General features: G+C 41.1%; 1 protein-coding gene and 1 long non-coding RNA gene across 9 annotated transcripts in view; one reads left to right on the top strand and one right to left on the bottom strand.

The window, feature by feature from the left end:
• Positions 1-26708, top strand: part of PDE4D (phosphodiesterase 4D) — a 1400346-nt gene that overhangs the window by 32449 nt on the left and 1341189 nt on the right. For 2 of the 8 annotated variants that reach the window (XM_038530656.1, XM_038530655.1), the window contains exon 1: positions 3523-3643. The exons of the other annotated variants lie outside the window; for them this stretch is intronic. The gene's annotated coding sequence lies outside the window, so the exon portion shown is untranslated. Of the gene's footprint in view, positions 1-3522; positions 3644-26708 lie in introns of those variants that run through there. 8 annotated transcript variants of the gene reach the window in all.
• LOC102156458 lies at positions 472-3634 on the bottom strand. The gene is made up of 4 exons (XR_005355547.1): positions 3144-3634; positions 2017-2117; positions 1835-1917; positions 472-702 (listed from the first exon to the last, which is right to left on the bottom strand). It is a non-coding gene; the product is annotated as an uncharacterized LOC102156458 (long non-coding RNA).

The following is a 26708-nucleotide window of genomic DNA, read 5'->3' as shown; positions in this document are numbered from 1 at the left end:
ACTTTGAAGTGTAATATGTTTTTAGAATCTTGTCATGTATCTTATGTATATGTGCCCATACATTCGTGTTCTGAGAAGATGAATTTAAAAACCCCCAAAATGTAGGCTCCAGGGCATCTGAGTGGCTCAGTGGTTGAGCATCTGCCTTCGGCTCCAGTTGTGATCCTGGGGTTCTGGGATCGAGTCCTGCATCAGGCTCCCCGTGGGGAACCTGCTTCTTTCCCTCTGCCTATGTCTCTGCCTCTCTCTCTGTCTCTCATGAATAAATAAATAAAATCTTAAAAGAAGATGTAGGCTCCATCCTGTCTTTTAAAACAACAACAAAAGCCACTAACCAAAAATTCCCATGTGCCAAGAGCAAATTTGAATTTGAGATCTATGTGCCCAGATAAAGTGTTAATGTTGTTTGAACCAAGAACATGAACTTCATTCTGTGATAACCACAAACTTAGGTTTCTAGTACCCCTGCCCTTTTATTTAAATGTAAATCTTATTTTATTTTATTTTTAAATATAAATTTTATTTTTGGCTTTGTTAAAGTGGGACAAGCCTTTTGCAGCCACTTTTCTAAGCAACCATTTCCCTTTGAGTTGACATCCCAAGATGCGGGCCCTAAAGTGTCAGCGTGTGAAGTATTGGCAGTTGCCTATCAGCAAGCAAACTGGTCCCAAGATCTCAGGTAGCTTGAGGTGGAGTCCGACACTGTGAAAAGAACAGAGCTTTTTTTATCCACATGACCTGGAGTGGGTTAATACCCTGTCACTCTGAACTGGTTTGATATACTAACACGGTGGATCTGAGTGTTTCTTAGAGTTAGCTCATGAGTGACTCCTTTGGCCACATAAACCACGGGGCCAGACAAATTAGCTTATGGAAGTAGAAATGGTTCTTGGCCCAGGTTGAGGGATGCTTCTCAGTCAACCATAGCTGTTCTGATATTAGAGATTTGCTGACAGTTCTCGGGTCAGAAAAAGGTTTGCATTCCTGAGCTATTTTTTTCTTTTATCGGGATCATCTTAATTCTTGTCTCTGAGGCTGTGATCAAGGAAATGAGGAAGAACTGAATTCAGCTGTTTGGGGGACCCTTGTGTAACATGGACTTCTTAGACAGTGCCTGATGGCCTAGCCACCACTAATTGGAGATGATAACAGAAGATAGTGTCCCTAGCCAGAACCTACTGATAGGAACCCTGATGATTGAGAAGCATAGTTTGCATGCTTTGTTACAGCGTAAGAGTTTCTCTGCTATGTGATGTCTGCAGCTAGTAAGTATCTAAATCCCCCCAACGTTGCCAAGTAGAAGTGACGTGTTTTGGGCTACCACAGTTTATTAAAGGTTTGGGAGGGGATGGCAGTGCTGGTCTTGCAGAAAGCCTCATCATGAGTTTTTTTGGGGGGGCGAATATTACCTATTAACAGATAAACACCTTGAAGTTGAGTCAAACAGAATGCTTAGTGTTTGTAAGGGGCAGGGAGCTGGGGGGTCAGTCAGTAACTTAGGAATCTGTTGACACAGAGAATGTACAGAAGCTGTGAAAGCCTCCAGCTCAGGGACTTGCTGGGTGTTTGTTGGCCACTGTGTTGGGTGGTGAAGGGGGTGTGTTCAAAGTTGCTGGAGGTGAAGTCTCCCTATGGATGAATACGTGTGAAATGACGTAGGGGCCTCAGTTTATTTGTATTCCTGGCCTTATCTGTTGACAAATGGAGATCTGGATGTGGGGTTTGGAGGGGATTTTCATGGAAATTTATAAAGGGTGTTCTGTGTGGTGAGGATTCAGTGACCATATTAACTTAAGGGCCTGCTTGCCACGTTAGGCTAGGCAACCCATGTTACCTTGCAGTAAAGGGAACAACAGGTTCGGCAAATACACTTCCTGAGAAATTTCGGTTCTCCCCTAGTCATGGCAGGCAACAGTGCTGTCAAATAAACAAAGTTCAATTAAAAAAAAAAAATTTGCACAGAGGAGAAATTTTCTTCCCTGGCTAGTCACAAATCGGAAAATTCAAAGACCAAACCTTGGGGGTGGGAATTGCCAATGGAAGACTTTTTCTGTTTTCTGTGTACTGGTATGCTTTCCTTCTTGGCATCAAATCTCACGTTGAATTCAGCCAATAACCTGCACCAAACAAAAAAGTGCATAAACATCTCTTCTGTTCCTGCTGTTTATATTTTTATCACTAAACAAAGTGAGTCTCCCTTCCCCACGTCTCCCTCTGGGAACACGTAAGGCTGACATGATTTGAATATTGTAAAGATTCTGTTGTCGCTTGGAGAGCCTAACGATTGAGTTTGTTTTTTAAAAGTGTGTTACAAAGCTTTAGTTGTTGTTGCTGATGGTATACTTGAAACACAATTTGCTGAAGACACGTGAGGTGCTGAAGATTCGGAAGCATTTGTCATTAGGTAAAATATGTCAAGTATCTCAGGGTGTGGTGTTTGGATTATGTGGAATGTCAATTCTTCCTCTTTTTTTTCTCCTTTTCTATTTTAGTCACTTCAGAAATGTTTCCCACAGATCCTTTGATGACTGCACCTGTAGAAGTTCAGTATAACAAGTAGTTGCTCTGATTAACACCTCAAAATGTAAGAGGTGCTAAGGAGAGCATCACCGAGGGAACAACAGGGCCCCCGGGAGGCCTGTCAGCTCTCTTCCATGCCATTCCTGGCCCCCTCAGTCCCACCGCCCTACATTCTGGTACATTCTCATGTGGCCTCAGTGCCAAGGGCCAGAGGAGCTGAGCAGTAACCTAGCTTCCCAATTTTCCTCTCTGAGCCTACTTATTTCCTCTGAGACATGAAAGGCATTTTATGGTGGTCAGGAAATGCCTGTCCTCTACTCCCTGCCTCAGCATCCTTTATTTTTGTTTGGGGGTGGGGGTGGGGGTGGTGAGAGCTGCCCGTGTGAAAAGGTAGCTCTAAAACTGTTCTGGAAAATGATCTCTCTCCCTCCACAAAAGAGCATTGTGGTTTCAAGTGCGTTTCAGGTACATGGAGCCTCCCCTATGCATGCTTAGCAGCAAATGATCATACAGGGAGTGGACAAAGGGGGAATGCAATGGAGCACCCCTTGTTGCCCAAGTGACTTCATGTATATAATTTTGACTCCGCATTCCTCCTCCTAAAAATCAAAAGGGGAAGTTACCTCAGGTTTTGCTGCCGTAGCTGTCCTTTAGATTTCTGGGCAGGGGGGGCGGGGGTGCAGCTTCGTCTTCTGAGGCAGGCACGGGTGGGATTGCCAAGCCAGACGAGAAAGCTCTCGCTCCAGATCCAGTCACGTTTTTCCGGGTCATCTGCCCTCCTTCCCTGTGACAGCGAAGCTGTGATTTTTCTCTGGCCTCGCAGGGCCAAGTGATTCCGGAGAAGCCGACGATTGTGTGGACTATCTCATCCTTGTTGCTCTAGCGCAGCCCTTTCAGCTTTCCAGAGCCAGTCAGACTTGTTATGAGGAGCTAAATGATTGGCTGGATCTGGGGCTCCGTTTCATAAATTATAGCCCCGTGTACAAGAAGCACGAGTCCTATAGTTGCCGTAGCCCAGAGGCCTGCCAGTTCCTGCGTTAACGCATATGTAGTCCTAACTGAGTTCTCACACGGCCTTGGATGTGTCTGTCCTAAATAGCTGGCATTGCATCTTCAAGACTGTGTGAGTAATCCTGACTCTCTCTCTCTCTCTCTCTCTTTTTTTTTTTTAAAAAAAAAAAAAAACACCTCAGTAAATTAATTACATGCCTTGAGAGGGAGAGTGATTGCAATTAGAAAATACTGACTTAACAGATGATTCATTTTCGAGGTGCTGTGCTCTATGTATCAAGTTCAGGGCAACGACTCTTGAAGCTTGCTTGGAAGGCCCGGCAGGGTTATTGGAGCTTGGTGCCACGGGGTCACGGGCAAGCTGCTGTTTCTGGGAGGCTGTTGAGTGCATTTGCCAGCCCTGTTGGCTTTATGGGGTCAGTGAGGTGATAAAGGTCCAACAGGAGCAGGTTAAGACAGGCTCCTGGTGTCAAAGCCCCGGCTGAGAGGAAACTGCTGGAGTCCTGCAAGTTGCAAGGTTTCCCGCCCCCACTTTGTCCAAAACCGCGAGGGAGCAGCCCCTTGGGGACCCAGCCCCTTGGGGACCCAGCAGTCCGAGCACAGAGGAAGGAGCAGTGTACCATTGTGGCTGTACGAGCTTGCTTCACTGTCCTCTGAAGCTGATTTAAGACTAATCTGTGGGTAACTAGAACATTTTTTACATGGACAGAAAAGCTCCTCAGTGGTGCTGTTTCTGTGGTGGAGAGGGGAATGAGAAATCACTGGCTTGTTTTTAAAAGCCTTAACACAAGTACATTAAATACACACAGACATAACCATAACAGAAGAAAGTATGTGGATTGGAATTTGTGGTTGAAGCAGATCAAGTTATCCCAGGGAAGCCTTTGTTAGGTTTGTATAATTGCAGGGGGGGGGGGTGGGGGGGGGTGGATGGGAGGTGGGGGATGGGTGGGTGGGGTAGCAGGGTTGGGGGGGGCAAGGGTGACTCTTGCTGACAAGGTTTAAGGTAAACCTGGAGCGGATTGAAATGAGAAACTAGAAAACATCAGCACTGTGTTACTTTTCATAGCACGCTCTGTAGTTAATACTGAGTTAATAATACTCGGTAGTTAACCTGGAGTTAGTGCTGAGTATAGACCGGTTGGTATAGGTAGTTTACTTTTTACTTTGAAATCATTACTGATTTTCCCAGCCTTTCCTTAAAAAGGGCTTTTGCCTATGAAGTTAGTACTTCGACATAATTTTTCTTCCTTTCCAATAGTTTTTATACTTTTTCTCAATATAGCGCAAAACTCGGTAATTGATCATTTGGGGTTTGTTTTCTAGTTTGTTTTTTTGACTAATTTTTCCCTCTTTAGACTTACAGATACAAATGTGGATATTTGTCATATGTATAAACCTCAAATTTGAACACTTTTTAAAAATCATGGATTCTTGTGGCAAAAAAAACCCTTAAAATTGCTGTAGTAATAACTTGCCAATTCCTATAAAAATATTATTTGTATGCTCAAGAGCAATTTATTTTTGGTTGTAGCTATTTAAATGACTGACATGGGTTAGCTGGTAAGGGAGGAATATTAGTTGTGTTTTTTGCAAAAATAATATGTTTAGACCATACTGGAGACACAGAATTTTGTTAAAAATATTTTCACCTGCTGCAATTTAAGCTCTGAGGTCACACCGGTGGGTGAGGCTCGTAGAAGGAAAGAAAAATTATCAACCTAGTTTCCTTTTTTGTATCAACCAAATGTATGTATGTAAAACAGTTTTAAGTAAAAGCAGTTCTAATATATTCTTTGAGAAAGACATTTACATTATGAAGACACAGTATGAGTTTCTTTATTGAGTTGGAATAGCAAGTTCATTTATTGAGTTTCCACAGCCATAGACACTAATACTAATAGTTGATTCGCTCGTTGTTCTAAATTCCTAGCCAACTGTATTAGTAGAAGAAAGTGATGCATCTATTAAAAGAATGTAATCTCATCCCTCAGGGTGGTTTGGGTCCCATCCAGACTACAAAGTAGTGGAGGTGGAAGCTGGTTTGTCTGACCTTCCAAACTGACGCCCCTTCTTGTGGTAGGGTCCCTCCCATCTTTCCTTGCCTTCATTCTTTATATTAACCTGCTCAGGCTCTTAAGATGAATCAAATAAAAATGGATGCTTAATTATCCATCTTGAATAAGCTACCTTTGCAGTTCAGAAGGTATTTAGAGCGCGTGTTGAGGGCTCAGGGAACTAGTGCTGTGTGTCTACTAGGAGAATTGACATCTTGCATTGGTACTTTCTGGAGGACTTCTCATCTCTTTGGCTCTTCCGGAGATGCCAGGCTCCCATCTCCCTCTTGGGAGAGGGTCAGATATTAAGAAAAGTGAGAGTAGAAGGTTGCCAGGTGCCCAGTGGACACAGGGCTGTGAACAAGGCGTTGAGAAAAAAGGACATATCCCCAGTACAACAGTAGCCTATCCTTGTCTTCACTCCTCTTAATTTTCTAAAGCCATTTTTGTCTGACCGTGGAAGTTCTTTTACAGATAAGGCTCTGTGAAACTTTGCATATCTGCCATAGACAGATGGATTTGACAAAAGATGTATCCAAAAAGGAATGCATTACGTTATGATTTGCAAAGTGTTCATGAATAAACACTGGCGCTTGGAAACTATTAACACTACCTACTAAAGCAATGACATAAATCCAAATTGAAACAAAATTTCTTGATTGAATTACATCCTCCAGCATCACGTTTGGTGAATTTTTGCTTTTGGAACAACTGAAAATTCTCGAAGACATTTTTTCCCCCAGTCGGTATATATAGGACTAATCTCATTGCTTAATTTTGCCCAAGAATTTAATGATTCCTCATTGGCATTTTCTGAAGAGTTGCAGTGCCACTTTGATTATATTTTAAAGGAAGCAGAGCAAAACAAATGCACCGCCGCCCCCCCCCCCCCGACCCAGCCCCCCTTGCATCAGACACACCACAAACAGTTAAATGCCTTAGATCTGCACAACACTCCTGGAGCTCAACTCTACCCATTGGTAGAGGAGGAGCCTTCCTTTAGAAGCAGTTATTTCCACTGATAAAATGTGTGCAGGTGATGTAATTTCCCATTGCATGGGTCACTAGCAAGAATGTGTCCCCCCAATTTCAAGAGAGGTCGAATGGCTTTGGTGAGATAATCTCGCAGTCGGTGAGCTCATGCTCAGGTCATTAAATTTTTCTAAGCCTCCATCTATATGTCTGTAAAATGAAAACGATGACGTACGTCCTGGTGTTTTACAGTAGTGGTGAGTATCAGCGGCACGATGAAAAAGTGTTTGTGGAAGAATGTTTTAGTTCTTCGTGTATTATCCTGTGTCATGCAGCCTGCTGGAGAAATACTTTTTAAAGCTGGGAAAGTCTTCACTGTTTAACCTTGAAATGTTACAAAGGCTGTGGGAGCCTCAGTCCTTATCTGTCAGCTGAGTCTTAAAAATACCAGAAGGGTTGCGGTGACAGGCAGACGTGGCATTGGATGCGAGAACATCTTCAGTAAACTTCTAAGCGACATAAGAATGTTGCTTAAGATACCGATTGTTGTCAGCGTATTAATAAAAGTATACATTACCAATTTTTTAAAAAAGGAAAACATCAGACAGATTTTCTTACTGATTTGTTTGATGACTTTTCTCTAAGCTGTGTCTGCTTGCCTCAGCCAGGATGGGTTTTCTCGTTGCTTGAGCTTGCGTGCTGATTTTCCTTCCACTAGATACAGCACTAAGCCAGGAGAGAGAAGCAAGCCTTCCCGCTGTACACTTAGAATTGCTAATGATGAAGTTCTAGGGGATGTAGTTTCCTCATAGGAAAAAGTGAGTTAGGAAATTCAGACTGACAGATAGTCTGGGACTTTTTATTCCTGCCTTGACTCGCTTTATTAAATTGAAGTAATGGAATGATCGTGTAGGTCTTAAAGTGTTGCTTATCCCGGGAATAAAATGAATGGTCAGAATGACTTTCTGAATGATTCTGAACAGTCAGATGGCAGTTTGAAACCCCAGATTTTTTTTTAAACAGTTCTACCTTGGAAGGTGATCTTGCTTTTTGGGGTGTTGGCCACAGCTGTGTCCTGCATGTCAGCTGCGTGAGCTCCCTGTTGAGGTGTGTTTGATTATTTCCTAGCTCTTAATATCACGAAGCCTGAAGCACCTCTATTACCTATAAAATCTTTTTCTTGCTTTCGAGGAGATTGAACAGAGAGCACAGTAAGTGAAACAAGTAGGAATGGAAGTGGGTCTTCTCCCACCCTTATCCCATGCTCCCTGCCCAGCATTCCACTAGAGAACTTCCTAGAAATGAAGGAATTTCATTGGTAGTGTACTTTGCAAACTGTTAGCTGGGATCATTGTCTTGACTTTCCTGTGCTTTTGGTGACTGGATAAGCATACGCTTTAATAATGTAAGTAATAATGAAAGAATGTTTTTTGACTTCTTTTATCCCCTCCCTGGCTTTGTTGGAATATAAGTGACGTGTGATACTGTACAACACGTTTATCTGATACACTTACAGGTGGCAAAATGATTGCTGCCCTTGTATTAACGTTTACATCATGTGACATTTTTTTTTTTTTTGTGGTTGAGAATAGTTAAGATTTATGCTCTTAGCAAATTTCAAGAATGTAATACAGTATCATTAACTATGATTGCTATGGTCTACTTTAGATCCCTGTAACTTATTCATGTTACAACTGGAAGTTTATACTCTTTGACCAATATCTTTCCTTTCCCTCCCACCCCTTGGCCCCTGGCAACCAGCATTCTACTGTATTTCTATGAGTTCAGCATTGGTGATTTGCACATGTAAGTGGGATCATATAGTATTTGATTTTTCCTGTCTGCCTCATTTGGCTTAGCAGAATGCCCTCAGGTTTCATCTGTGTTGTCACTACAGGCAAAATTTCCTTCTTTTTTTTTTTATGGATGAGTAATATTCCAGTATATATTTATATATCCCATTCTTTATCCATTCATCCACCCAGAATGTGTAGGTTGTTTCCGTGTCTTGGCTTGTATGAGTAATGCTGCTATGAACATGGGAGCACAATTATTTCTTCAACATCCTGCTGTTCTTTCTTTTGGGGGATATCCTCAGACGTGGAACTGCAGGATCATACGGTAGCTTTGTTTTTAACTTTTTTTGGGAACTCCATACTGTTTCTGGAGTTAGCTGCGTGAGCTCACTGTTACCAAATTAGCTGCACCAACTTGGTAAAATGGGTATTCTTGATGGGCACATTCCTCTCACTCGAGTGGTGTTCTCAGAGCCCTGCTTTCATTACCACCAGTTTCTTGTGCTGTGGCAGAGGGGTAGACTCACAAAGCATTGCCCACGTTGTTGTGGCCAGACTTTGGTCACACGGCATCACCTGGCTAGAGAGTGCAGTCCTATTTCTGTCCACAAAAAAATAGAAAGCTGGTTTGGTGATCAGCCAACTGATTTCTACCATACTTTTCTTCTTTTTTTCTTTCTTGTTTCCATTTTATCCCTTTTCTTCCCTTCCCTCTGTTTGCTTTCCTTTCTATTGTCTAATATGTTCACATAGAATCTAGCCCTTGTAGCCACTAACCAAAAGTTAAATTTAAAAAATATAATCTTTACCATCTAGAAGAAATTAGGAATATGACTAGTTTTAGATTCTTAATCTCTTATGTTCATGATTAAAACATAGTTTTATGAAAATTATGATTATAAATATTGTTGACTTAATTATTTAATTTTATAGTGAAAAAAGGGGCAATGGATGTTTTTCTTACATACCTAAAGCATCTTCTTCTGGGTCAAGTATTTGAATCCCTTACTTTGTAGTTTTAGAAAAGAGTGGGAAGAAGATGAAAAACTAACAACAAGGAGAAAGAGAAAATGCCTGATCAAAACTTTTCCATTCTTTCCAGTTCCTTGAGTATTTTATAAGTTGTACAGTAAATGTTAACTTGTTATTGAGCAAAAGGACTGTGAAGAGAGTGCATAGCTTTTGGAGACCTTTTGTTACATGGAGTTGAGCAAATGGTGGAACTAATATAGGCTTGGTTTGTAGAACTCTTTGTTTTCTAGAGGCTAAATGATTTCTCTCTACTCTGGAACTTCCAGAAATTAACAAAAATATTTATGGCACAAATAAAAAACACAGATGCCCATTTAGTAACCAGAAATATTTTTCAGGTCATTGCTATTGAAAAAAACCTTTCCATAAACTTTGAATTTTCTTTTAATAGAACATCATAAGCTGATTTTAGTCCTTTACTCTGGATATATTAGGGTCAAATATTTTTGTTGGGTGATAAGCCAGTAGTAACCTCAGTTATTTTAACAACCCAATGACTTTCCTTCCATATAAAACAAATTTACAGTTTAGCTATTTGAGAAATAAAGATGACAAATAAAAACCTGTTTTAATCTTCACATCTTGACCTAAGAAATAGAAGGACTAAATTATTTCAGATCTTCATATTTATCTGATTGAACTAGGAGTCCTGAAAAAAGAATTTTTCCATAATTCCATTTACTTATTTATTGTTCTGTCTCATTCCAAAAACAACTTTAAATGCAACATTGAAAAAAAGAACAAAATCTCCTCAATCTAATATCCAAACACCCTTTTTATTTTGGCGGAAATGAACAAAAAGAATAGACACTTAAGAGTTTTTACTTCGAAAAAAAAAAAAGAGTTTTTACTTCGAGGCATTGAAAAACACTGACATATCTCAATCGTTGAATTCTGAAGATCAGTGCTTGGCTTGGCAGCACATATACTAAAACTATATTCTGAAGATCATACTATATTTGGTAAAGATTTTACATGTATCTTATCATATTCCTGGTCTTTGAAATAAGGCACCCCATATGATTATAAAGTAATGGCTTGGCATAGTGTAGTAATTTAGAAGGAGCTAGTGTCTGGAGCCAGACGGCCTGGGTTCAGATCTTCTCTGGGACACTTTGTAGCTGTGTTACTTGTGTTGATCTGCCTGTACCTCAATTTCCTTATCTGAAAAATGGGGTAGTAATAGCACCTGCCTGGTTGGGTTGTTGTGTACATTAAGTACATTAATATACATAAAACAATTGGAATGATGCATGACTTGTAGTAAGTGCTTTATAAATGTTTGTCTTCCTTTTATTATTATCGGGGGGAATTGATTGTTTCATGAAATAAATATTCTAGATAACTGTTTATCCAGTTTTTAAACTTCTAATAGCCAATTTTGATGGGTCTTTCTAAAGGGATCCCATATGTCTCTGTGTTTCTTTGGTCTTAAAGTGATTAAGTGGAATTTTTTCCTTTGGCGATTCAGAGTCATCATTAGGATTCAGAATCATCATGATGACCATCAGAAATGAAACTTTGCCATAAGTAAGGGATACTGAGTCAAAGGATCTTGAAATGATTAAAATGATATTAAGGGTTTTAGGGAAAGTGTTTTGCCCCTAACCTAGCTAGTCCAGTCCGCTCTGCTGTTTCATTCCTCTCTTTCTGTTCCAGAGGCTTTTGGACTTCCCTCTATTAATTAGCCTTTGCTAGCACCACTGGTTTGAAATTTCTAGTTCTCTTTTGCTATAGATTATAAGCAAAAAATAGCCCGGTTTTTAAAAATTGTGTATGAGATGGGAGATGGGCTTTCACTTAGGGTGTTAGTTCTCCCTGGAGAGTAAATAAGGACATGAGTTCATTTTTTTCCTTTTGATTATGTTTTAGAGCAGCGATTGGTAAAGTACTGCCTGTGGGCCATATTAGATTTTTTAAAATAAAGTTTTATTGGAGCACAGCCACACTCTAGTTTATATATTGTCTTCTGCTTTTGCACCACAGGGGTAGAGTTTGGTAGTTGCCACGGTGACTCTATGGCCTCTGAAGGCTCAACTATTCACTACCTGACCTTTTACAGAAAAAAGGGTTGCTAAATCCTGTTCTAGAGCATTAAAGTTTTGGGGAGAGTATAAAATAAATGAGATGTTACTATGCTGTCTCTGTTAACCTGCATATTCAATTACCTGTAATACTGTTTCTCCTAAATATATTCTGGATAAACAAGAATGAACTGCAGTAGCCTATGTTGGATAAAAAAGAAACAACCCACAATAGCACATTTAGAGCATTAATAGGAGGTGAAAGTGTGATTGCCAGGCAAAGTTGTATGGGAATCTTCACTTTGTTCTTTATTTTTCTCCTGTTGTCAGTAAATAACGTGATGTAAAATTATGTAGCTTTCTGTTGTGGTCTATAGAATATTGTTGAAATGTTTCCAGGTAGTGGCTGCTTTTCTTGCACAATTGTCCAACGAAAATATAAATGCCTCATTGTCTTGTCTCCCACCTGTACTTATCTTTCCTTTACTCTTCATCTTACACACATAGCTCTGATCTTTATCTTTTCTGTAAGAAAATGTTTTGAATTTTCCTGCCTTGTATTATTCCAGATCATACTGCAGAGGAAAGGACTCTGAGCTTGGGTTTGAATTCTAATTTAGTCACTTTACAGAAGAGAAACCTCAGGAAATCACATTGCCGCCTCCAGTCTCAGTTTCCTTGCCTGTGAAAGGGAGATAAGAATCCATGCTCTGCTTACCACTTGCTATAGGCTGAATGTTTGGATCCTCCCCAAATCCATATGTTAAAATCCTGATGACCAATATGGTAGTATTAAGATTTGGGGCTTTTGCAGTAATTAGCTCTTGAAACAGAGCCCTAATGAATGGAGTTAATGCCCTCACAGAAGATACCCTAAAGAGCTCTCCAGATCCTGCTACCATTTGAGGATACAAAGAAAAGTCTGCATCCTGGAAGAAGGCCCTTGCCTGACCATTCTAGCATCCTGATCTCAGACTTCCAGCCTCCAGAACTGTGAGCAATACATTTCTGTTGTGTTTAAGCCTCTTAGTCTATGGTATTGTATCTATGGTATTTTGGAAGAAACTAAGACACTTCATAGAAGGAGCACATGAGAAGAAGCATACAGGAGGACTTAGTACTCTCTCTCTAATAATATTCTCAACGTGACCATTTTTTTTTCTCATATAAAGATGTATATTTTTATGGAACAGAGCGTAAAATGTATTCGGCATGAACTAAAACTTTGCCTGGGCTGGGTATGAGGCTGTAAGTGAGAAGGAGGTTGGGTGAGAAAACCATTTCAAAGAGCGGGTGTGTTCTTTGGGTGTCTGCTTTGTTATTCACTTCTGTAATGTGACAGCTGATGCTTTAGTGCATTTCCCTCCTGGGAAATATGCTGGGAAGACAGGCAGACAAATAACCTTGAAAGGGGAAAAAGGTAGCACTTATGTCGGTACAAAAGTCTGATAGAAACACATTATAATTAGTGTATTCTAGCTACTGTTCTTTAAGTGACTTCGGTACATGGACAGGAACGTGGTTAATTTTTTTAAAGATAAAAGAAGGAATAGTTTCCTTTAATGAAAGCAGGCTCCAGGGCTGTGGAAATCACAAGTCCCCTGTGATGAGGCTGGGGAAGAATTACTGAAGGATGAAGCGAACATATGTGGTCCCATTTTGTTTTTATTGGAGCCCACAAAGAAGACTGACAGTCTACTGGGCGTGGCATATTTATCCTTGTAAAAGATCACCCACTTTTATAATTTAAGGGGGGATACCAATAGTTCAGCTTTGAATCACAATTAGATTGGACATATTTCCTCATAATTCTATTGTTTTCAGATGACTTTAAAGACTTTAACCAGAAAATTAAGACTTCTTTTTTTTTTCTTAGGTAACTTGTCATTTTAATTCTGTTGATGTGTAGAGAAAGTATTTTAAAATCATGACCTTGAATTTAAATTTAGGGAGACCCCTCTCCCAACCTCCACTTTTAATCTCTTGGGTTTTTTTGGAAGGTAATTATTTAGGTTGTAGCAGTTAGCTATGACTGTGTAATAAAGTACTCCAAAACATAGTGTCTTAAAATTGCAAGTATTTATTATTTTCATGGATCCACTGGTTAGCTAGGGGCATTCTGCTTATCTAACCCAGATTTGGATTAATTAGCTTATTAGTGGTTAGTTGGCCATCTCAGATGTCCTTGACTGGGAAAACTCTGTATCACTCAGCATGCTTCTCATCTGTGCTCTCATCTATCCCACAGACTAGTCTAGGCATGTTCCCAGTGTAGTGACTGGGGTCCAAAAGTAGTCAACCCCCATTGTGCAAGAAGTTAGGATGGCAACACACATGGGCTTTTCAATGCTCTGCGTGTGTTATGTTTAATAATATCCCACTGCCTGGAGCAAGTCATGGTAGGACTCAGGGTCAGAGTGAAGGACAGTTATGGGTCAAATGGTATAGATACATGGAGGCCGTGAATTGGGACCTCAGTTTACAAGATGTCATTTCATCTTTTTTGTTCATTTCTTGTTTTGGCAATTTTATTGTTCATTAGTATTTCTACAGACTAGGCTGAAAAAAAAAAAAACAAACCCAAATTCACCACTGGTTTCTAAGCCTTAGTAAAGGGAGAGTTTGTCACTAAAGGCTAAAATAGAAATTTTACTTTATTTATTGACTTCCGTACTCCCCCTCCCCCTTTTTAAACTAAATTAAGCACCACGGATTTTTATGTAATGAAATTAGTTCTTTTCCAGTTCTATCCATATTCATCTCTGACCCGGATTCTCCAACTGATTTCTGCATTTTGGGGCTAATTCTCTAGTAGTAGTGTTTGGAGGACTTTGGTGGGTGAGTCTCTGTGGTTTTTAGTTTAACTTTCTCATGTTTTTGCCCTTTTTCCCCTTCTTTCTTAAACTTCAGGCTTGCATTTCTTACTTTGCACTCCTCAAGTCCTAGAGGAACCTCAGATGACCATGTTACAGAGAATACTCATTAATCCACCTGCTGTCATTCACTCATGCCTTCAATCAACAAATATTTGTTGAGTGGCTTCCATGCTAGTTCAGGCATTACTGATAGAGTAGTTGGACAGTGTTTGCAAAATGCAGGCCCTCCTGAAGCTTTTAATCTACTGGGGCTTGGCAGTGAACAAATGCATGAATGCCTCATTTGATGTTTGGTAGTGATAAGTGTTATGGGGAAAATAAGGTGAGTACACAGACAGCGATGGAGGAGTGAGTGGATATTGAGGGAAGGCCTCTGAAGTAAGGGAGCGAACTGCGAGGATCCGGAAAAAATACTGCAAGCAGAGGAGTAGCTGACGCACAGGGTGTCTGGATCATATTCAATGTGGCTGCAGCCACACTTGCAGTGACAGGAGTGGTAGGGAATGCAGTGTGGAGACAAGCAGAGGCCAGATCACGTCGGTTTTTGCAGACACAGTAGGGTCTTTGCACTTATGCCAAGTGGCATGGGAATCCATTGGTGAGACCTGATCTGGTTTCAAGGGCAGAAGCTGGGAGACTGTGACGATACTGCCGGGCAGAGATGCTGAGGGACCGACCTACGAGAGCAGCAGCGGAGACAGAGAGGATGGCAGACTTTGGAGCTTTCCAAAATGTGTTTCATTTAAATAAACCAAATTTAGATATTGACATCAGCTCTGCAAAGTTGAACATATGGACAAGTGTTTCCCAAAGTAGAGCCAGCACACTTCCAGTGATATCTGAGTTAATTTTAGGTGCTCCATCACATGAATGGACCTTTTAAATTTTAGTAATTACTTATGAACTTTATGTGTAGAGTAGATAAAGAACTTGGATATTAAAAAAAAGAATTTGGATATAAAATCCATGATTCTACATCCCATTATTACTTGAAGTGGGAATAAAAGTACTGAGTCTGTTACAAGGTTGAATGCAGAACGTAGCAAAAAACCATGAGGGTTGATTCTGAATGACTAGATTGAGAATATGGTGACAGGATTATTCAGGTTTAGTTCCAAGGGATAAGTGAATGGTGACTCTAGTTTTAGGGTGGTGTGTAATCATAATTACATATTAGTATTTACTGATGAATGTGAAGCTCTCTATGGAGCACCTAATAGGTGATAGTTCCTCCATTCTCACTGCAATCCTATGGGATGTGGACGATGAGATTTTTTCATATTCCCATTTAACAGATGGGGGAAGTGAAGTCCATAGGGAATAAATAATTTGCTCTAGGAAGTCTGAGTTTTCAGATACTACAAGATTACAAAAATAGTGTCTAGTTCTGTAAATTCTCTGCACACAGGGACTTTGGCACACTAATGTACTGTCAGCATCTAGAGTAGTTTCTGATGTATGACATCTAATCCATACTTGCTGAATGAGCGAAAGAAAAAATGAAGAATGGGTTTCTTATTTAGTCAGGTCTGACTCAGGAGTCGTGAATGTTCATGTTTCTCCTGATAGGATGAGTTCTAGGAAGTAATCACCTGGCGTTTCATTAGGCCACATTTGGGGACCCCGAGATGACTTACTGTGTCCTCTAAATGCAGGTTTTCCCAAGCTCCTCACTTTGGTCTTACCTTTCCCTCCTATTCTTCCTTAAGGATGCCATCTTGTTTTCTGGCAGTAACTATGGCCCAACTCCCAGATCTCAGACTTTGGTCCTAAACTCCAGTTGTAGAACATAGAGATCCACTAACAAATTTGGAGTTGCTTTAGGGCACTATGTACAACCTTTGGCAGCTCCCTTCACTTCCCTCAAGCCTCAGTTCCTCTCAGGAGGAGGAAGAGACAGATGGATCTGAGCCTTTATCTGTCTAGACCTGCGTGCACCAGAAGGAAGAGAGGGACAAGATGCAGAGGGAGGGTGACATTGGGTGAAAAATGTCTCAAAAGGCAAATGGAATTCTTCATGAACATCCTTGTTGTTCTTCATCCTTCTTGTTCATTCTTCATGAACATTTTTGTTTTGCCTTTTCCCTAGAACTTCCTTTTTTCTTATTTTTTTTCCAATTTAAATTCAATTTGTCAACATATAGGATAACACCCAGTGCTTATCCCACCAAGTGCCCTCCTTAGTGCCCATCATGCAGTCACCCCATCCCCTCACCCTCCTCCTCTTCTGCAACCCTTTGTTTCCCAGAGTTAGGAGTCTCTCATGGTTTATCTTCCTCTCTAATTTTTCCCCACTCAGTTTCCCCTCATTCCCTTATGGTCCCTTTTACTATTATATTCCACAGATGAGTGAAACCGTATGATGATTGTCCTTCTCCAATTGACTTATTTCACTCAGCATAATACCCTGCAGTTTCAACCATGTTGAAGCAAATGGTAGGTATTTGACCTTTTTGATGGTTGAGTAATATCCCATTGTATACATCCCTAGAACTTTCTAAGGAGTTAAATAATACTCTTTCAGGCGAGTTTTCTCAAAAGGCTCAATTTATTTTCTTAAAAAAAAAAAGAAAAGGCAGAGTTCTGAAAGCAGTCCTCCATACACTGAGGCTCCTTGGTGAAGCGCTACCATGCACATGCACTTTCCCTGCTGGCAGCAGCCACATGGGGGCTGGCCAGAGCTGCGGAGAGAGAGCATGCTGGGGGAAGGTCCATGTGTCCAGGCAAGGGGCCACAAACCAAACTGACTGTAACAAGGACTCCTGAAAGGGGCAGGAGCTTTGTGCAGGAAGGTTGTTATAGGGGAAGCAAACCTAGCCTGGGGAGTATTACTGAGTGTGAGAAGGCCTTTGCTCCAGAGGTGGGAGCCATGGGGAGTGGGGACATGCCCAAACAAAAACTTGACTTGCTCCATTCTCACTGCCAGAGCTGCTGTCTTCCACTTGTTCCTTCATATCTGCTGCCCCAGGTCCCCATCAACCCCAGCTGCACAAATTTTTTGAATTCTGAAACACACAATTTCTGCAGAACTAGGTATGATGGTGGGCAGGGGCTTATAAAGCTAAAAACCACATTATTATCAGCCTCTGCAAAGTCCTAATTTCCTGGGTAAAAGACAGAGAAAGATTTATCATGTAGGGCTGAGGGGTAGTAAGCTATACACAGAGATAAACACCTGCTTTGGGAGGGCAGGGTAAGGTGAACCAGTTCCAGCTGGTGGATCTAGGAAGTCATTTTGAAAGAAAGAGGATTCAAATTCAACTTTGTGGAGGGACACCTGGAGGCTCAGTTGGTTAAGCCTCTGCTTTCCACTCAGGTCCTGACAGCAGGGTACTAGGAGAGAGGCCCACATCAGGGGCCCCTCACCCCTACTTGTGCTCTCATTCTCTCTCAAATAGATAAAGTCTTTAAAAAATTTTTTTTGACTTTGTGGGAAGGATAGGACTTGTTTGTCTTAGGGAAGAAAGGGGTGCTGTAGTCTAGGAAAAACAGATGGCCTCTTCACAGGCCTGGAAGGAGGAGAATGCCAGGGCTGAGGTAGGGTGAGGCCAGGGGCCCTGGAGAACTGAACTATGGGGAGGAGGCAGTTTGTTCCTGTCCTTGGGAAGGCTGATGGAAGATTGGAAGAGAAATGGGGTTAGTCAAGTCCTGTGGACTTTCCTGGTGTGCATGGTGAGCCTTTCACACTTTGATGTGGGGCCTTGGGGAATGGTATGCCAGGAGAGAGTGGTGGTCAGGTCTGCGAGTCCTAGGCGCAGCAAGGAGACTGGTTCTTTTTTTTTTTTTTTTTTTAACCCCTTCTTCAGAAACAATTTTTTAATGCAGAGAGAAATTGCAAAATAGTCAAAGAACTTCAGAATATCCTTCTAACAGATTTACCAGTTGTTGACATTTTGCCACATTTGCTTTATCATGCTCTCATACTCTACTGTATACGTATTACCAAGAGTTTTTCTTTAAGCCATTTAAGAGTAAGTTGCACACGTCATACCTCAATCCCCAAAATATTTTAGTGTGTATTTCCTAAAAACAATGACTGTCATATATATAACTTCAGTATCATCTTTGAAATCAGGAAATTTATATTGATACACAACTGTTACCTGATCTACCACCTTTATTCACATTTCAATTGTCCCAATATTAGAGAGGAAGGGTGGGTTTTTTTTTGTTTTTTGTTTTTGTTTTTGTTTTTTCTTTTTAAAAAATGTAACATAGGTGGCCTCAAATGAAATAAGCTGGAACTGAAGCTGTGGAAGTGGGAACAGGACTGCCGTTTCAGAGGTGGGTGCAGGAGGACTTGGCAAGAGTGGGCTCTGGGGGTGAGAGAGGAAGGAAAGCTGACGATGAGGTTGCAATTTTTAGGTTGGTGTCGTTAATCGACAAGGAGCTCAGGAAAGAGATTTGAAGTGCAAGGTGATCTTATGTTCTGGGTTTTGATTTAGTCCCGATAATTGGATTTCTGTAGTATGTAAAAGGCAGAAAGGCCGGGTAATGAGAAGCAGGTTTGTACAGCAGTTAAGAGTATAAACTTTGGAGCTGGACTGCCTGGGTTGGAGTCAGGCTTTGACACTAAGTAGCTGTGTGACCTGGGGAAGTTACCTAAGTTGGATATGCCTCAGTTTTTTCATCTGTGAATTGGGGATGACTCACAGAGTCCTCGTAAGGATTAAATGAGTTATTATAAAGTGTTGTGTTACAAGCTGTGTTACAAGCTTGCCTGGCACATAGTAAGTACTCTTTACGTTTGTTGAATCAATGTAAATGAACTGGATTTTCCACATTTATGTCACTGAATCTTCACTAGCAAATCCATGAAGTAAGTACTAAAATTATTATTAAAATTATTACTAGGACTCATGCTATGACATTTACCTAAAGGCCCAAAAGTTGGTGGTATAGAAAACTCATTCTGTTCTACATATCAAACTATCTTCAGGCTCTCTGTATGAGAATACACAAGAGGCAGTTGGAATGGGCTAGTGACTCAGTATTAGGATACAGCTGGGCTGAATGTTTGAGTTGAAAGTCCTCTCACATATGTGATTGCTGGGGACGTGGGATGCATGCCGTTGCTAAGAGAGAATCTGCAGAAGAAAGGACTAAAAGTTGGAGCTGCTGAGTGGGACTGGGTAGGAGCAGCCACAGGTAGGAGACTCAGCAGGAGAGTGCGGTATGATGGAAAGGAAGAGATAAGTAGGGTGAAGGAGGACTTACCCTTTGTTTGGGAGTCCAAGAGCAGAGACCTGGGTGGTCATGACTGGGTCCTCTGTGGCCTTTAGTGAGAATTGTTGCGTTGGCTTGGTGAAGGCAGAAGCCTGGTTTCAGGGGCTCTAGAAGAAACAGGAAGAGGAAATGGATTCTAGGAAACTTCAAGATTCTTTCAAGTAGTTTGGCAATACAAGGAAGGAGAATTTTGGGAGAAGCAGCATCAAGAAATGATCTCTTGCCAACAGAGGCAATTGTCATTGTCATGTAGGGAGGGAAGGCAAAGGGGGAAAGATGCAGGAAATTATGGGGAGGGTGGAGGGAGCCAGAAGCCAGGGGTGGGGTGAGGAGCATGGCTGCAGGGATGCTACTTTAAGCTTGGAGGGCAGAAAAAGACTATGTGTGATGACCTGTGACATGTAATATGGAATTGAAGAAGTTGAAGCAATTTCACTTAAGATCTTTGTGCAGTGGGCACTGAAGCTCTCTGTTGGAAGTCAGAAATGTATCTGAGAATATGAAAGGATTGGAGAAAGGATGAACATGAGAGGTAAAAAAGATTATTTTGTGATAGCTAGGACTTTGAAGTGAGTGGTGTGGTTCTTTGGGGTATTGTTCTAGAACTTTCTCTATGACGCTCTGAAATTGACCAAGAATAAATGGATTGGATCAGTCCCAGCAACAATTTGAAGGGAATTGCAGAGATCAGAGAGACCTTGATTAGAAGTGGTTGGCTGTAGGCCGTGAAGGCAGAGGACCCTGAAACGGGTAGGTTAATGCTTCCCCAGTTTTTTTCTATGAAATATGTATACTGACAGAGTCTAAGAAAGCTGGTCTCTGAGGCTTTGCGGCCTAGTGCAATGTAGCCCATCTGAAGTTTGAAAATTGTAAAGTCTTGGTTTTATGCTTAAAAATAAAATAAAGTTTCCATTATGGATCTGTAGTTTTAAATATTAAACTATTTGACTCAAATAAACAGCTAAACTAGAGAGAACCATGAGGAGCATAAATTCCACAGGAGGTAGAGAGTTAGGAGATGTGGAAAAGTTTGAGGTGGTGGCTAGAGAGGGGGATGTCACAATGTCAGCTCCTGAAGATAAGACAAGTGATAAGGAGCCTACTGTAAGATCAAGCCTTTGAGCTATTGAGGTGAAGAGTCAGAGCCTGCCTTGGATGACCTGAGTCTTGGGAAGTTGCTTCTGACTTAGAACCTGGGTGTAAAATTTCTGTATTGTGTGCACGGAAGAAAAATTAATGTTTAAAAAGAAGCTTTTGTAGGGATGCTTGGGTGGCTCCGTTGGATAAGTATCTGCCTTTGGCTTAGGTCATGATCCCAGAGTTCTGGGGCTGAGCCATGTGTTGAGCTTCCTGCTCAGTGGGGAGTCTACTTCTCTTTCTACGCATCCTTTGCTCATGGGCGCTCTCGCTCAAATAAGTAAATAAAATCTTTCTTCTTCTTCTTCTTCTTCTTCTTTTTTTTTTTAAGAAAAAGAAGCTTTTGTAAAATGCAAAACTCAACATTTATTTTTAAGCATGGTCTTGAAGTCAGAGGGAGATGAATAGAGCCAATTTAAATCGCCTCCGGGAACATTTGGTTTCTGCCTCTTACCTTATGGCCTCCATTAAAAGTGGAAACAAGAACTCTACAATTGAAAAGTCAGTTGTGACATGGAGTCATTTTTAAATGAATGTATTTTTCAATTCATTGATAGGAGACATCCTTATTTATCTTTGAGGGTCTCTGTCTTAAACCTCAAGCAGATAATTTGTGGAATCAGTGGCTATTTCAGGAGAGTAAGGAAGCTGTCATTTGTGCCCATCTCGTTCCTATGTTTTAGAATAAAGTTGTAGGCAAACACTTCCACTCAACTAGCTGGGGGCAGGGAATGACGACTTTGGCAGTGGCAGAGCAGATAATAAAGACAAAGAAGTGGTGAGATGAGAAGTCTCAGGTTAGCCATTTGTTCCTAGAGTTTTGAAATAATTAATTATAATGTCTGATATTGATAGTTTCCATTGGTAAATAACTTCTCTATTTTTCACCTCCTTTTTTAAGCTTGAAAAGCATACAAGTAATGAATGTTCATAGTAGAACAGAGCTAAGTGATGTAACAGAAATCTTAGACCATCCCAAATGGACCAATGGAATGGGAATGTCTCAGTGTAGGTCTTTTCAAACTTTATTTTAAGCTATTTCATGGCAAATTTATGTTTACACAAATGGAATTATACATAGCTTTTGTCTTACAATTTATGGAAGTCATGATTTATGGAGTGAGCATTTAGTTTCACTTTTAAATGGCCTTAGGAAACTTATCTGAAGCTCAGTTAAAAGAACAATAAAGCAAGAGAAATGAGACGTAAGTTAATCAAATATATCAAAGAGTATTTCTTCAGCTTAGTATGCATTTGGGAAGTGGGTTCATTTTCCACCTCTGGGGTTTGGTTTTTTCATTTTTAGCTTTACCCTCCAAAGTGGCAACTGAGATCCTATGCTTTACCTTGACTTGCTCCCTCACTTTGTGTTGAGATTTTTGGCTGTTAGGATCAGAGGGCTCTCTTGTAAAGTCCATCCCTGAGATCTGTGGGATATCCCTGGAGACAGGCAGCCGAGCTCCCAGGAGAAGAGGCATTCCACGGCGGGGATTATGGTGACAACCTGGGTAACACCAAATTGTGCCGAGGGGTATAGATAGCTCTTGGCACCGCCTCCACTCTGCACAACTGCCCAGTCTTTGGGTTCACCTGTGATGGTAACAGTGGGACTGACGACTAAGTTCTGTGCTCATCTCTTCCACTGATGAGAAAGACTTTCCATCTAACAGCGTTTCTCTAATTTTACTCATAAATTTAGGCTTATTTCTGAGTGCACGGGGCTATGTGTAAAACATAAAATTTAAGTCGGTTGACTTCATTTCTTTCCCTCAATTCTGAATGAATCAAAGATGAAGCTAGCAGCATGCTTATCCTTTGAAAACATTTGATTCTTTCTTTCTTTCTTTCTTTTTTTTTTTTTAACATTTGATTCTTTTTCACAAATAAAAAAAAGTACATGGTTTCCTGGAGATGGTGAGGTGTTCTCCTGGAAGGGTTGGGCCTCCCCGTTCATGGAGAATCATTAGTTTAACAAAAGCCCCAAGATTAAGATAATGGGTGTGGGTGGGGGGAGGAAGAGGGAGAGAAAGGAAAGAAAGAGGTCAAAATTGAATTCACCAGAACCATTTTATCATTGGAATAGGAATTAAAGACTCTCTCAGTAAAAAAGTTCTCATGAACTTGCTGCATATGGTACTTTTATTTGTGAATAAAGCTCAAATAGGGCACACACACGGAAATCATCTAGAATGTGTTAGAATTGGCAGTCCGTTGGAGCTTGCCCATGGCAGGAAAGGACAGCCATTGGTTGTGTTGCCTCACCCCAGGGTGTGGGGCCTGGCACCTTCAGTTCCTTCTGGAAAGACCCCAGCGTAGGAGCAGACCAGGGGGAAAAGTGGAGCATGAGGGTGTGGCTATCTCCTGGTGGGACAGCCTGCCAGGCGGCCTGCAAGACTCTAGCTGACCTTCTCTAGAGCTTATAATGTGAAGTGCTCAGAGTCATCTGGATTGTTTTCTAAGGGTAGAAATGTCCTGGCTTCACCCCAGACCTGCTGATTCAGTCTCCGTGGGATACTACTTGGGAATCTGTATGCTCGAGAAGCTCCCAGGGTAACTGTAATGTGTGGTCATGTTTGAGAACTGCTAGTGGCAGGAATGGCAGGCAGTAGGACAGACTGACAGGAAGCACTGTGGGAAGAAAGTGTGTGTATGTTTTGTGTAACAACTGAGAGATGAAATCAGGCTCCTGGAATTCGCCAAAAATCAGCAGGGGGGACACTTTAGCCAGGTGCCAAGGATGTGGCCTTAGGCCTTACCAGAAACTCCCTCCTCTAGGGTGTGAACTTCTGGAAAACACTTAGTGGTCCTAATTAAATCCTGCGTTCCCAGTCCCTGTACGCTTGCATCCAGAAAGGGCCATCACAGTGTTTTCTTTTAAACTTCTGTTTACTATTTGGCTCTGATTTTCTACCTCATTCAGGAACCCTGGTATCCATAAGATTTGGTATGTTTGTAGATTTCCAAAGTTCTCTGGTTTCTTAGGTTTCCCTTTTATTTTCTATGCCTTTTATTAGGATACCAACCTACAGATTTAACAGACTGAGTAACATTGCCAATAAACAACAGAAGCTGGAAGTCCATATGATGCTTTCTGTTATATACCCAAAATCTGTTGTATATGACAAGAACCAAGTTTTATTTACTTCTTGGGTGCACCAAGCATAAACACTCTCTCAAGAGTAGAAAAGAACCTGATGGGAAAGAAAAATGCTGGATGCCAATGGATGGCAATTATTTATGGAACTCTGGGCTCAAAGTTGATGGGGGGTCATTATAAGGGAAGCCACTGCCTGTAGTTGGGTGCAATTACAATGACTTTGTATCCCAGTTTGCGAGAGAGTGTTGGCTTTGCCTCTTGAGCTGGTATCCCATTTCATAGTCATTGGTGTCCGGGTCACCATGAGCATAGGAAAGAGAAGGAAAGTGTTTTCTGGCATCACTGAACAACGCTCCTCTTACTTTGTAATTTATCTCATTCCAGGCCACCTGTAACATTTGTGAGCCTAGAACAGAAAGTTCTCCTGTCCCACAGCCTTATCCCTGCTCTTTCTGCCCTTTTTCCACTGTGCAACTGAATGAGTCTTGTAGGAACACATGTAGACAATCCAGTCTGCTCATTCAAGCTTTATCTACACCTGCAGTCCAACAACTGCCCATGGTCACATCTCAGGCCTGGGAGTGCACACACTGGCCATGAAGCAGTCTGCACTTAGAAGGATAAAGACCGGGGATCCCTGGGTGGCGCAGTGGTTTGGCGCCTGCCTTTGGCCCAGGGCGTGATCCTGGAGACCCGGGATCGAGTCCCACGTTGGGCTCCTGGTGCATGGAGCCTGCTTCTCCCTCTGCCTGTATCTCTGCCTCTCTCTCTCTCTCTCTCTCTCTCTGTGTGTGTGTGTGACTATCATAAATAAATAAAAATTAAAAAAAAAAAAGAAGGATAAAGACCCATATGGTAGCTGGAAACTGGCTTTAGTCCATTCAAAGCAAGGGATCCCATGGTTCTGGGTATCTGGAGAATGGTCTAGGAGGTGGGTATGTTCCTCAGCTTTGTGGGTTCCTAGCATCATCATGATGCATGGCTAGAAGGGGGCAGGAGAAGAAGGCTCTAACACACCAGCCCCAGGTTAGGGTACATGCCTCTGCTTTTCAGAGACTCTGCTTCCAGTGCATCCTCAAACATCCCTGGAAAGCTGGCTGACCATGTAATTCTGAAGTGTTTCGTATAAGAATATTTCTGATGTGAATTCCATTTGATCACTTCAGGTCCAGGGATATCCTTCATCTGACTGGATAGAAATCCCTTGTCCTACCCTTAAATGCTATAAGTTTATGATAACTCCATTTTTCAGGTTGAAACAAAAACTTAAGCTATAAAGTTTTATGTTTCCAAAGTCAATCAAAGGGAAGCCACCTCTCTGCAGCATGTTTCATCAATGGAAATTTGGTGAATGTTTACCAAATGTGTGGGTGTGAAGATAGGAAAACCATTGGCTCGGCCAATCCCATTGTGGCTTAGTTTATCTGAGGATCGGTCAAATGGAAAGACTTTCCTCACTGGTGATTCCAGAATCAAGCCTTTTCCAACTCTCAGATACTTCAGTTTCTATTGGTAGAACTTCTTGAGTAATTATTAAAGTCAGAGAACACTTCTCTTTTTCTTCCTTATCTCCTTAGGATGGAACTAGTTCACAGGGCAACAAGGTATTTTCCAGGGCTGGAAGCACTTGCCTTTTTTATAAATTACTGAAAGCCCTGTAGACAGGGTAATGGTGTATAGCTCAGAGATTGAGCTCCCATGGCCAACACATGGAGAAGATGAATGTTGGAAGAGAGGAGTTGAAAATCATGTTGCTTTCTACCCTTTTCTTCAGTGTTTTGAGGGTACCCATTCCCTCTCTAAAGTAATAAAGACAAGGGAAAATAGAGGCCCCTAAGGATCTATAGAACTAATTTTATGTAATCAATAATTTTTGCCAATAGTGGAACTGAAAATGTTTTTAAACTCCTACTCTATGCTGGTATTTACATTAATTAGCTTGCCTGGGGTTCAAACAGCTATGGCTTTTTCATTTTAATAATATTTCCAATTTAATAATCAGCCTGTGATTTTCCTGGAATTAATAGTGTAAAGTTATGCTTCAAATAACTGTGCTACTGCCCATTTGTAACCAATAGAACTTGTACCAAGTCACACTGCTTTGGGTAATTAGTTGTTCAGTAGAAAGATCCTCTTTGTATTCCAGCTTTAAAGAAGCTAGTCTGCCTTTATTTGGTTATAACTAGGGACTCAGCTGAGCAGGAATTATTCAGATATTTGCTTGTTACATTTTTTTATCCAGTGGTGGTAGAATGAGGAGGGGCACCTCTAGATTGCAGAACAAACATCAGATGGGCCCTGGTGTGCAGTGTGCATGCTTACTCATTATCATTGTGAGCTGTTCATTACCACTTTTCTTCTTTGATTATTGAAAACTTCCATTATTAATAATTTGATTTAGCTTTACCAACTCCAGTCTCCCATGGCATCCTGAACACCAGGCTTGATAAAATCCAGATATATTTTAATTCTCTTTTGTCAAACCCAAGAGAGAATTTCTTGGAGACTGTGCTGATTAATGTGTCTTAACAAAACAGCAACTGTGGGAATTTTGATGTATAATGAAGCCCAGAGAGGGACGGGCTTCATTCCAAAATGTTGCAAATAGATATAATTTTAACAAGCAAACATGACATACATTCTTAACTATTTTCCTAAAGGGAAAATACTAGAAGAGAGGTAATTTGAACATAGAAACTGTCCAATAGTGACAGGATGGCTCATAGCTCTAGTGGTTCTCACAGATGTTTAGTAAAGAGTGTGACAGATATTAGGTGCTCAACAAAGTGTTAACTGAATAAGTAAATGGATCTGATCTTGTTCTGAGAAACTCCACAGCAGAGAACACTTGGCGTGAATACTCACATTAACCAAATATATTGAGCACTGCTCTGTTGTATGCTCTCCTACAAATGCTATTCGATTTGTTCTAGGCTGAAACAATTCCTCATTTTATAGAT

Source organism: Canis lupus, chromosome 2 (genome assembly GCF_011100685.1).
Source record: "Canis lupus familiaris isolate Mischka breed German Shepherd chromosome 2, alternate assembly UU_Cfam_GSD_1.0, whole genome shotgun sequence".
NCBI lineage: Eukaryota > Metazoa > Chordata > Mammalia > Carnivora > Canidae > Canis > Canis lupus.
This window is presented reverse-complemented; position numbering and strand designations above follow the sequence as displayed.